At 43.2% G+C, this 12,112-nt stretch overlaps 1 protein-coding gene across 2 annotated transcripts in view; it reads left to right on the top strand.

Annotated features, from left to right (window-relative positions):
- The window catches only part of LOC138282476 (maternal DNA replication licensing factor mcm3-like), a 315,678-nt gene that overhangs the window by 76,091 nt on the left and 227,475 nt on the right, over positions 1-12,112 (top strand). The gene's annotated exons all lie outside the window — the stretch shown is intronic.

The raw sequence follows: 12,112 nt of genomic DNA, 5'->3' as shown, positions 1-12,112 counted from the left end.
GAGTAAAACCAAGATGGTAAATATGTGGAAGATGTGGCACTGGACGTTTTAAATATGGTACTTCCTCTCTACCTTGTAACTGCATAATGTTTTTGCAGCCTTTATAATATCAGTTTGTATTGAAGTTTGCAGTACGGTTGGACACAGAACATAGGTTTATGCCCAGTCAGAATTTAATCACAAATTGTCTACTTATTTAATTATGTGTATTCTTGAAGTGTTTTGAGTGCTAGTGCTGCAGTATTCAATACTGTGTGAACTCAACACCACATTATGGGCCTGAGCCACATGTAGACAAGTTAATTAAGAAAATGCAACAGTTGAATGTACTGCTATAAGCCATACCATAAGTACATATTAGGCTTGGTTTTAAGAGTTCAAAAGAATCAGACTCTTACCTTTTGTTTAGTTGAACTGGAATTAAGATGGGTAAGAAAGCGAGTAGTACAGTGAGTGGCTAATTCCTCCAAAGTGCAGGGACAGGACTATAGGCACAAATCCAAACTCAAACTTTATTGATCACAAGCTTGAAGTTTTATTGGGTCAGGTGCTGAAAATCAATTGATGAAATGGGCTGCATAACTGGGCTTTCTTTTCTTGCTTTACTGATGTGCAGATTGATGTAGGAGTATCTAAAGTAATTGGGGCTGTGAGATATGTTACAAGAGGTATCTCAGACTCAAGTAACTGTTTTTGGCTGCCATACATCTGGGTTTGTTGACAGCAAGCTGTGTGTGAATTTTCATCCCAGCTTTGAGTGACTAGGTTGCTGTGACATGCAAACCTCTGACAGCGTTGACTGAATCTATGTAGACCTTTATATATCACAAGCCTAGTTGGTGAGCAATGGAGCACTGAACTGAAGGATGAGTACCTGAGGGCACAATTGGAACTTGGTATTAGGTAGAAAGAAGTTGGTAATATTCTGTGTAGCAATGTCTTCAGGTTCCTTTTGGGACTCAAAAGGAAACCGATTTTCTGTAATGTTGAGGTTTCCTTTTGGATGAGCTGTTGGTAAAGAAAAAGCTGAACACATCCAGGACCATGTTTGTGGGGACCATGCATGTTTCCTGGGTGTTGCTCCATGGTGGCTGGCTGTAAAAGATTGCATAGAGATTGTGCAGGATCCGAAGGTAGAGTTCTCTTTATTTTTTTATTTTTTATTTTTTTGAGGAGGGCAGGAGAGTGTTTGTTTGTTCTGTTTTGAGGTTGTCTGAAAGGTTCCTTAATTGAGTAAACCATTGGCTGTTGAGAATGGGGTGTGATGGAATATCCATGTGATTTTATGATTGATTGTTAGAATGTTGACATTTGTAGCAAATAGCCTTTAGGGGGATTGTTCAAAAGGTGAATGGTTTTGTCAAAAAACATTGATCCAATGGTCCAGCCCTCTCTTCTAATGGAATGCCCTTTTCATCCAGTTGTGGGCTACCAAAAGAGGTATGGACCAATTTACCTCAATGGAGATGCTTTAAATGGCAAAAGAAAATTGGTAGTCCAGTGTGTATATACAAATCATCGCACTATCAAAATGTTATTGACTTAATGTGCTTAGTCAAGTCAGTGAGTCCAGTGAACGTTTATCATAGCACACTTGAGAGGCAACAGCTGACACACGTTTATTTAGCTTGCTTTCAGCCCTTACACCTATGTTTCAACCTTTTAAGACGCCATGCTACATTACATCTCTGCATCATGGCTGGCAGAATAGGTGCCTGGATCGGGAGTATTCCGGGCTATGGAAATAAATGTAGGACGTCTTGTTTGTATTAATAAATATGGCGCTGGACTAAGACGCCAGGCCTTCACTGTAAGCACCTGATTTTTAGGGATTTAACCCGAGCCTTTTCACAGTAATCTACCCCTTGATTGGTAAGCGACCTTTGGAACTATTGCAGGTCCCTTTAGTCACCTCTGTAGTCTGCACTTCCAGGATAATCAGTTACAATTAACCTTTGGATTAATGTTTAGTCCAGCCTAATTAGATCTGGGAGTTCTCACATAGTTTCTGTGCCCTTCATTCATGTTATACGGCTCATCATTTTTGATGATAGTTGTTTAAAATGGGGTCTTTGGTTGTCCAAGCAAGGACCCTCACTCTAGTCAGGGTAAGTCCCACACAATCCAAATTATCCTGTGCCCACCCTCTGGTAGCTAGGCACTGAGCATCCAGGCTTAACTTAGAAGGCAATGTGCAAAAAATCATACAATACCACCATATAGCACCACAAAAATACACCACAGTGTTTAGAAAAATTTATAATATTTATCTGGATAAATGCAGGTCAAAATGATCAAAGATGCAATAAGTAAATGTAGAGAGATCACTGAAATGTATATAAAGTGTCAAAAGTCTTTTAAAAGCAAATAGTCTCTTTCAAGCACAAAGTACCTGGTTCGCATGAAAAATCTCTGCAAACCGCCGCAGAGGAGGAGAAGCATGGAAAGAAAGGGGTGTGCGTTGACTTCTTGGGCCGCACACGACGATGCATTGTCTAGTTTCCACGGCTGTGCGTCGGTTTCCGGTGCTCGGTTGTGGATCCTCTTGGGGTTGTGGGGTTTTCTGACTCCCCGGGGACGGTGCGTGGATTTCCTGCGCTAGCAGGATGAAGTCACAGGAGCTACATCGATCCGGTGGGCGTTGCGTCGAATTCTCTACCTCATGGCAGGCGCTGCGTCGGTTCCTCTCTGGAAGTCGGGCTGTCGTTCCGGGTCGGCTTTGCGTCGATCCAGTGGGCCGTGCGTTGAATTTCTGGTTGCTATGCTGGCAATGCGTCGATATTCTCATTGCAAAGTCGGGCTGCGTCATTCCGGTTCGGCGTACAGTGAAATTTTCACTGCGCTGCATGCTGTGCGTCGTTTCTGGCAGGCTGTGCGTTGAATTTCGCTGCACAAGGAATCCTTGAAGAGAAAAGGGAACAGGAGGCAAGCTCCATCCAAGCCCTTGGAGAGCACTTCACCTCAGGCAGAGAGCAGCAAGGCAGCAGTCCTTGTCAGAAAAGCAGTCCCAGTGAGCCCTTTGGGCAGCCAGGCAGTTCCTCTTGGCAGGTCTGGTTCAGGGATTCTTTACCAGCAGGTTTCTTGTCCAGAAGTGTCTGTGAGGTAGTGTCTACCCCAAGAAGCGTCTCAAGTCTGTGGTTTTGTGTCCTCTTATACCCATTTTAGCCTTTGAAGTAGGCTTACTTCAAAGAAAAGTCTCACTTGTTTGTGAAATCCTGCCTTGCCCAGGCAAGGCCTCAGATACACACCAGGGGGTTGGAGTCTGCATTGTGTGAGGGCAGGCACAGCCCTTTTCAGGAGCGAGTGACCACTCCTCCTGTCCCTCCTAGCACAGATGGCTCATCAGAATATGCAGGCTACACTCCAGCCCCCTTTGTCACTGTCTGGAGAGAGTTGCAAGCAGCCCAGCTGTCAAACTAACCCAGACAGGGAATCCACAAACAGGCAGTCTCACTAAAATGGTTCAGCAAGAACATGCCCACTTTCTAAAAGTGGCAGTTTCAAAAACACAATCTCAAAAATGACTTTACTAAAAGATGTATTTTTAAATTGTGAGTTCAGAGGTCCCAAACTCCACATGTCTATCTGCTCCCAAAGGACGCTTTAATCCTGTTTAATGGCAGCCCCTAGGTTAACCTATAAGAGTGATAGGCCTTGCAACCGTGAAAACCGAATTTGGCAGTATTTCACTGTCAGGACATATAAGGCACAATAGTATATGTTCTACCTTAACCATACACTGCACCCTACCCGTGTGGCTACCTAAGGTCTTCCTTAGGGGTGTCTTATATGTAGGAAAAGTGAAGGGTTAGGCCTGGCAAGTGGGTACACTTGCCAAGTCGAATTTACAATTTAAAACTGCAGACACTGCAGTTGCAGGTCTGAGACCTGATTACAGGGCTACTTATGTAGGTGGCACAATCAGTGCTGCAGGCCCACTAGTAGCATTTGATTTACAGGCCGGGGGCACCTCTAGTGCCCTTTACTAGGGATGTACCAGTAAATCAAATATGCGAATCATGGATAAACCAATTAACAGTACAATTTACACAGAGCATATCCACTTTAGCACTGGTTAGCAGTGGTAAAGTGCTCAGAGTTCAAAAGCCAACAAAACAGGTCAGGAAAAATAGGAGGAAGGAGGCAAAACATCTGGGGATGACCCTGTAAAAAGGGCCAGGTCCAACATTATTTTTCCTTATTCTCTGCCTAATTAGATCGGGGAGCTCTCACATAGGTTCTTGTGCTCTTCATTCTTGTTATATGACTCATTATTTATGAAGTCAGGTTGCCTTATTCTCTACTCATGATGTATGTTTCTTTTGAGATGTGTAACTTGCCATGACTTTTCAAATTGAGTAATATTTCGATAGGATTTATGGTGATCATACATTTTTTTTTTTCCATTGTATTTCATGCTTTTCCTTATACAACAGTGGATTAGAGGCCTCTTGCATTTAACCACCTGTAGTCTGTTTCCGTAGAACAAACAATGTTCTGCTTAATATGCTAGTCCTGTATTCATGATTTATAAATGACAAACCTACTCTATTGGGTATTATATATCAATGCTGTACATCCTTATCTGATGTGGTGATCAGGCTTTTGGATGTAGACAGTTTGTTTTGGAAGACAGTAAAAATCATTAAAGAGGTATTTTTAAAGCTTGTCATTATCTTCAAACATAACTTTTGGTAATAGACATACATTTGCTGATAGTTTCATTTTGAACTGAACATTTTTTTCAACGTTTCTCAATGTTTTTCGGGTGACACTGCAAATATGTTGTTACTGCATACCTTTGTCAGTACATATTAATCCTCTACATGTTCTCTCTTGGAAGCCATAAAATGGACACACCCTCCTGATTATTTGGAGAGGTATGGTATGACTCTGCTTACATGGACTATGGGCCTGTCAACCTTTTAAACTCATAGTATTGCATGAGCTTGTGGTAATGGAGTAAGGTCGGGAGGCCTTTTCTGCTGCTCGTCTATATATGGCTTATATTTCAATGCATACATTTGGGATTTTTGGCTGTAGCAATAATTAATAATTTCCTTTATCTAATCCATCTTTAACAGTGTGGAACTATTAACCAATATTTTTCTCACATAGTGGCTCCTACTTATTGCATCATATTAACAAATTACATTTTTGAATTATTTTTTTCGCACTTTGGGTGTGAGTGAGATTGGGTAATCTTTTTTTCTTTTCTTAGTTTTTACTAATTCATCTTCATATTTTTTTTTACAGCCTTCAGAAAGCCCGGGGGGGGGGGGGGTGTATGTGTGTATGTGTGTGTATATATATATATATATATATATATATATATGTGTGTGTGTGTGTGTTCGATGGCATGTGTAGCTGCAGATACACATGCTGTGCATTATCCTGCCATCTAGTGTTGGGCTCGGAGTGTTACAAGTTGTTTTTCTTCGAAGAAGTCTTTGCAAGTCACAAGACCGAGGGACTCCTCCCTTTTGGCTCCATTGCGCATGGGCGTTGACTCCATCTTAGATTGTTTTCTTTCCGCCATCGGGTTCGGACGTGTTCCTCTTCGCTCCGTATTTCGGTTTGGAAAAGTTAGTTATCGGAAAATTCAACGGTATTGTTTGCACTCGGTACCGGGTTAGTGCTAGCACGTCGACACCGAAGAAAGAAGCGCTCCGGCGGCCCTTCGGGGCTTCCACTCCTCAGCAGGGCCTGGTCGGCCCGACCGCGTCCATCTTCAAACCTCATGGACCGGACCCCCTTCCGCTTCTGCCCCAACTGCCACGCAAAGTATCCTTATACAGACCAACAGTTGGTCTGTAATTTGTGTTTGTCTCCTGAACACAAAGAGGATACTTGCGAGGCCTGTCAGGCATTTCGATCCAAGAAAACATTGCGAGATCGAAGAGCTCGAAGACTCCAGATGGCGTCGACACCGGACGGACACATCGACGTCGAAGAAGAGGAGAGATTCTCCATTCGAGACTGACGAGTCCGAGAGTGAGCAGCCGAAGACTCAGCAAAACGTGAGTAAACCAGCAAAAACTCACTCAAAAATAACAAAGGCCAAGGGGACGCCACTGCCAACAGGCCATGGCTTAACCCGAAAACACGGTGACCAAACATCGGCACCGAAAAAGGCCTCCCAGCAGCCGAAGACATCCGACTCAGGTCGAGATACCGGCTCCGAACAAACTCGACACCGAGAGTTCGGCACCCTGAAAGTCAAGAAGTTCTCCTCAGAGCCGAAAAAGACTGCTGAAAAAATTTCGGTGCCAAAACATGCAGCCTCTGAGCCGAAAACAGGCTCCTATACAGAAGGACAAGGCCTTTCTACTCCATTACTAGGGCACAGATTGTAACAAGAACTGGGCATGGGAGAGCCAGACCATACCCAGAGAAGGTTGCATATACAAAAAGACACTGGGAGAATCCGAACTCTTCCCCCAATAAAGATGAAGCGCAAGCTCGCATTCCAAGAAACTGAACTGCAGCCAAAAGCGAAAGTGGCTAAAGAAAAGACACCACCACGGTTCTCGCCACAGCAATCGCCTTTACATTCACCACATTTGTCCCCGGTAGCAACACCCCCAATGATGTAGTCACTGACACACGGGGATGACCCGGATGCATGGGATTTGTATGATGCACCGGTCTGACAATAGTCCTGATTGCTACCCGGCAAGGCCGTCACCACCTGAGGGCAGCACTACATACATGAAAGTGGTTTCAAGGGCAGCTACATTCCATAATGTAGCAATGCATGCAGAGCCCATAGAAGACTTTTTGTTCAACACCCTGTCATCTACTCACAGCCAATACTAAAGCTTGCCAATGCTGCCAGGCATGTTAAAACACGCCAAACAAGTGTTACAGGACCCAGTAAAAGGCAGAGCCATCACGCCTAGGGTGGAGAACAAATATAAACCTCTCCCTACTGACCCTGTGTATATCACACAACAATTCACTCCAGATTCGGTGGTAGTGGGAGCAGCCCGGAAAAGGGCAAACTCCCAAACCTCAGGAGACGCACCACCGCCTGACAAGTAAAGTCGGAAATTCGATGCAGCAGGCAAGAGGGTGGCAGCACAGGCAGCCAATCAATGGCGAATTGCCAATTCTCAAGCTCTACTGGCTCGATACAACAGGGCACATTGGGATGAAATGCAACATCTCATTCAACACCTTCCCAAAGAGTTCCAGACACGTGCCCAACAGGTTGTTGAGGAGGGCCAAACTATCTCTAACAACCAAATAAAGTTGGCTATGGACTCAGCAGACACGGTGGCAAGGACAGAACACGGCAGTAACCATTCGTAGACATGCATGGTTATGGACCTCCGGATTTAAGCCAGAAATCCAGCAGGCTGTGCTGAATATGCCTTTCAACGAACAACAGTTGTTTGGGCCGGAGGTGGATAAGGCAGTAGAAAAACTGAAAAAAGACACTGACGCGGCCAAAGCCATGGGTGCGCTCTACTCCCCACAGAGCAGAGGCACTTTTAGGAAGCCGCACTTTGGAGGGGGGTTTCGTGCCCAAACCACAGAGCCTTCCACCTCGCAAGTCAGACCCACATATCAGGGCCGATATCAAAGAGGAGGGTTTCAGGGACAATATAGAGGTGGACAGATCCCTAAAGGAAGAGGGAAATTCCAGAGCCTAAAAACCCCACAAACCAAACAGTGACTTCAATGTCACAAACACCCACCACACAACACCAGTGGGGGGGGGAGACTTACCACATATTATCACAACTGGGAACACATAACAGACGCATGGGTCCTAACCATTATCCAACATGGTTATTGCATAGAATTCCTACAAATGCCACCAGATGTGCCTCCAAGACCACACAATATGTCCAAACAACACTTAGACCTGTTACAACTAGAAGTCCAAGCATTGTTACAAAAAGAAGCAATAGAACTAGTACCCAACCATCAAAAAGGAACAGGTGTCTACTCCCTGTATTTTCTAATTCCAAAAAAGGACAAAACACTGAGACCCATATTAGACCTCAGAACACTGAATCTTTACATCAAATCAGATCATTTTCACATGGTGACACTTCAAGACGTGATTCCCTTGCTCAAACAGGACTACATGTCAACATTGGATCTCAAGGATGCTTATTTCCACATACCCATACATCCTTCACACAGGAAATACTTAATGTTTGTAATCCAAGGCGTGCATTACCAATTCAAAGTATTACCATTCGGCATAACAACAGCCCCAAGGGTGTTCACAAAATGCTTTGCAGTAGTAGCTGCTCACATCAGGAGACAGCATATGCACGTATTCCCTTACTTAGACGACTGGTTAATAAAAACCAGCACTCAGCAACAGTGTCTTCTACACACAATACGTCATAGAAACACTACACAAACTAGGGTTCTCCCTAAACTACCAAAAGTCACATCTACAACTGTGCCAAATACAACAATACATAGGAGCAACAATCAACACACAAAAGGGGATTGCCACTCCAAGTCCACAAAGGGTACAAGCCTTACAAAATGTAAATTTAAACATGCACCCAAACCAACACTATCAAGTGAGGTTTGTAATGAAACTCCTAGGCATGATGTCTTCATGCATAGCCATTGTCCCAAACGCAAGACTACACATGCGGCCCTTACAACAGTGCCTAGCAACACAATGGACACAAGCACAGGGTCAACTTCAAGATCTAGTGTTGATAGACCGCCAGACACACTTCTCGCTTCAATGGTGGAATCCTATAAATTTAAACCAAGGACGGCCATTCCAAGACCCAGTGCCACAATACGTGATCACAACAGATGCCTCCATGATGGGGTGGGGAGCACACCTCAACCAGCACAGTATACAGGTACAATGGGACATTCACCTCAAACAACTGCACATAAATCAGTTAGAACTGTTAGCAGTGTTTCTAGCATTGAAAGCATTTCAACCACTGATAGCCCACAAACACATTCTTGTCCAAACAGACAACATGACAACAATGTATTACCTAAACAAACCAGGAGGGACACACTCCTTACAACTGTGTCTCTTAGCACAAAAGATTTGACATCACATTCGCCTAATAGCACAGTATATCCCAGGGATCCAAAACCAGTTAACCGACAATCTCAGTCGAGATCACCAACAAACACACGAATGGGAGATTCATCCCTAGGTACTACAAAACTACTTTCTACGCTGGGGAACACCGGAAATAGACCTATTCGCAACAAAAGAAAACGCAAAATGCCAAGACTTCGCGTCCAGGTATCCACACCCTCAGTCCAAGGGCAACGAGTTATGGATGAGTTGGTCAGGAATATTTGCTTATGCTCCCCCCCTCTCCCACTCCTTCCTTATCTGGTAAACAAATTGAGTCAAAACAGACTCCAACTAATACTAATAGCGCCAACCTGGGCTCGCCAACCGTGGTACACAACACTACTGGACCTGTCAGTAGTACCTCCTATCAAACTGCCAAACAGACCAGATCTGTTAACTCAACACAAACAGCAGATCAGACACCCGAATCCAGCATCGCTCAATCTAGCAATCTGGCTCCTGAAGTCTTAGAATTTGGACATTTGGACCTTACACAAGAATGTATGGAGGTCATTAAGCAAGCTAGAAAAACTACTACAAGACATTGTTACGCAAACAAATGGAAAAGATTTGTTTATTACTGCCATAATAACCAAATTCAACCACTACATGCTTCCACAAAAAACATTGTAAGCTATTTATTACTTACAAAAATCTAAACTAGCATTTTCTTCTATCAAAATACATCTCACAGCAATATCTGCCTATCTGCAGATTACACATTCAACATCACTTTTTAGAATCCCAGTCATCAAAGCATTTATGGAGGGTTTAAAAAGAATCATACCACCAGTTCCCTCGTGGAACCTCAATATTGTATTGACACGACTCATGGGTCCACCATTTGAACCCATGCACTCCTGTGAGGTACAGTACTTAACCTGGAAAGTAGCCTTCCTAATAGCTATCACATCCCTTAGAAGAGTAAGTGAAATACAAGCATTTACTAGACAAGAACCCTTTATACAAATACATAAACATAAAGTGGTTCTCCGTACAAATCCCAAATTCTTACCAAAAGTTATATCACTGTTCCACCTAAACCAAACAGTAGAACTCCCAGTCTTTTTTCCACAACCAGACTCAGTCGCTGAAAGATCCTTACATACGTTGGACATTAAAAGAGCACTAATGTATTATATTGAAAGAACAAAACAATTGTTTGTAGCCTTCCAAAAACCTCATGCAGGAAATCCAATATCCAAACACGGCATTGCCAGATGGATAGTGAAATGTATTCAGACCTGCTATATTAAAGCAAAAAGAGATCTACCTATTACGCCAAAAGCGCACTCCACTAGGAAGAAAGGCGCCACAATGGCCTTTCTAGGAAATATACCTATGACAGAAATCTGTAAGGCAGCCACATGGTCTACGCCTCGTACATTCACAAAACATTACTGTGTAGATGTGTTAACACAACAAGCCACAGTAGGACAGGCTGTATTACGAACATTACTTCAAACAACTTCAACTCCTACAGGCTAAGCCACCGCTTTTGGGGAAATAACTGCTTAATAGTCTATGCACAGCATGTGTATCTGCAGCTACACATGCCATTGAACAGAAAATGTCACTTACCCAGTGTACATCTGTTCGTGGCATGGGACGCTGCAGATTCACATGCGCCCTCCCGCCTCCCCGGGAGCCTGTAGCCGTTATTAGTTGATGAAACTTGTACATTTGTAGATATATACTATTTTTTTTTTTTATACATATTATGTACATACATATTCACTCCATTGCATGGGCACCTTTTACTATATACCCAACTCCTACCTCACCCTCTGCGGGGAAAACAATCTAAGATGGAGTCCATGCGCAATGGAGCCGAAAGGGAGGAGTCCTTCGGTCTCGTGACTCAAAGACTTCTTCAAAGAAAAACAACTTGTAACACTCCGAGCCCAACACTAGATGGCAGGATAATGCACAGAATGTGAATCTGCAGCGTCCCATGCCACGAACAGATGTACACTGGGTAAGTGTTTTTTTTATATATATATATATATATATATATATATATATATATATATATATATATATATATTACACACACTCACCCCCGGGGGGGGGGGGAACGCGTGTTGCCAGTTGCCTCTCAAGTGTGCTATAATAAACGTTCACTGGACTCATTGACTTGACTCAGCGCATTAAATCAATAACACTTTGATAGTGTGAAAATTTGTATGTACACACTAGACTCATGGTGGGCCTACCAATCTCTTTTGTATTGCTGATGCAAGACATCTTTACCTTCTCAGAGAATAATTAATTGCTGTTATATTTGTTAACTGTAAGCATTTGAATTGATGCGATGCAGTGCTTGACAACCTTTCCTAGAGTCTTTCTCCTAGACATTTCTTCATTAATGTTAATCTTGTAGCTGGTGTATTGAGGTGGAAAAGGAACTGCACGGCAAGCAGAGGAAGTACTTGAGTCTGCTTGTAACGTCAAACATTAGTTGGTCTCTGTTTTTGTTTCTTGTCTGAATGCCACTGTTTTCAGAGATCTTGGGTGTATCTTGGTATAGAGGAGTTATTTCTTGAAGGATCATGCTTTTATTTGTAGAGTTCAGCATGTTTTTCAGGATTGTTGCACTTATTATGTAGGATTTTGGCATCTGATGTTGGACTTAAGAAGGTATGAGTTTGTTCAACAGGGCATCCATGGGGCGGGTGGGGGAAAAGTGTTGGAATGAGTGGTACTTATGGGTTTTTTGTTTTCTTTTGATGTAATGCATCTCTTTGATATGGAGGATGGTGCAGTGGTCCATCCAGATCAAGTATATCTGGCTGTGTAGTGAATGGACGATGAGGCTCTTCTGAGGTCAAGGGTTTGGGTTTGATATCTAGAGTCTTGGTTCTGTTGATGGATCCTTTTATTAGCTATACTTTAATCACTGGTGAAAAGAGGAATGTGAATGCTGAATATGGGTGGCGGCCGGCAGATTTGAGGGTGTCCGGGATGTGTGGAGTTTCATGTGAACTAAATTTTGTTGATAAAGTTAATGTAATTTTTAGTCAT

The sequence above is a fragment of the Pleurodeles waltl genome, chromosome 2_2 (genome assembly GCF_031143425.1).
Source record: "Pleurodeles waltl isolate 20211129_DDA chromosome 2_2, aPleWal1.hap1.20221129, whole genome shotgun sequence".
Lineage (NCBI taxonomy): Eukaryota > Metazoa > Chordata > Amphibia > Caudata > Salamandridae > Pleurodeles > Pleurodeles waltl.
The sequence above is the reverse complement of the archived record's forward strand: the minus strand, read 5'-3'. Positions and strand labels throughout refer to the sequence as shown.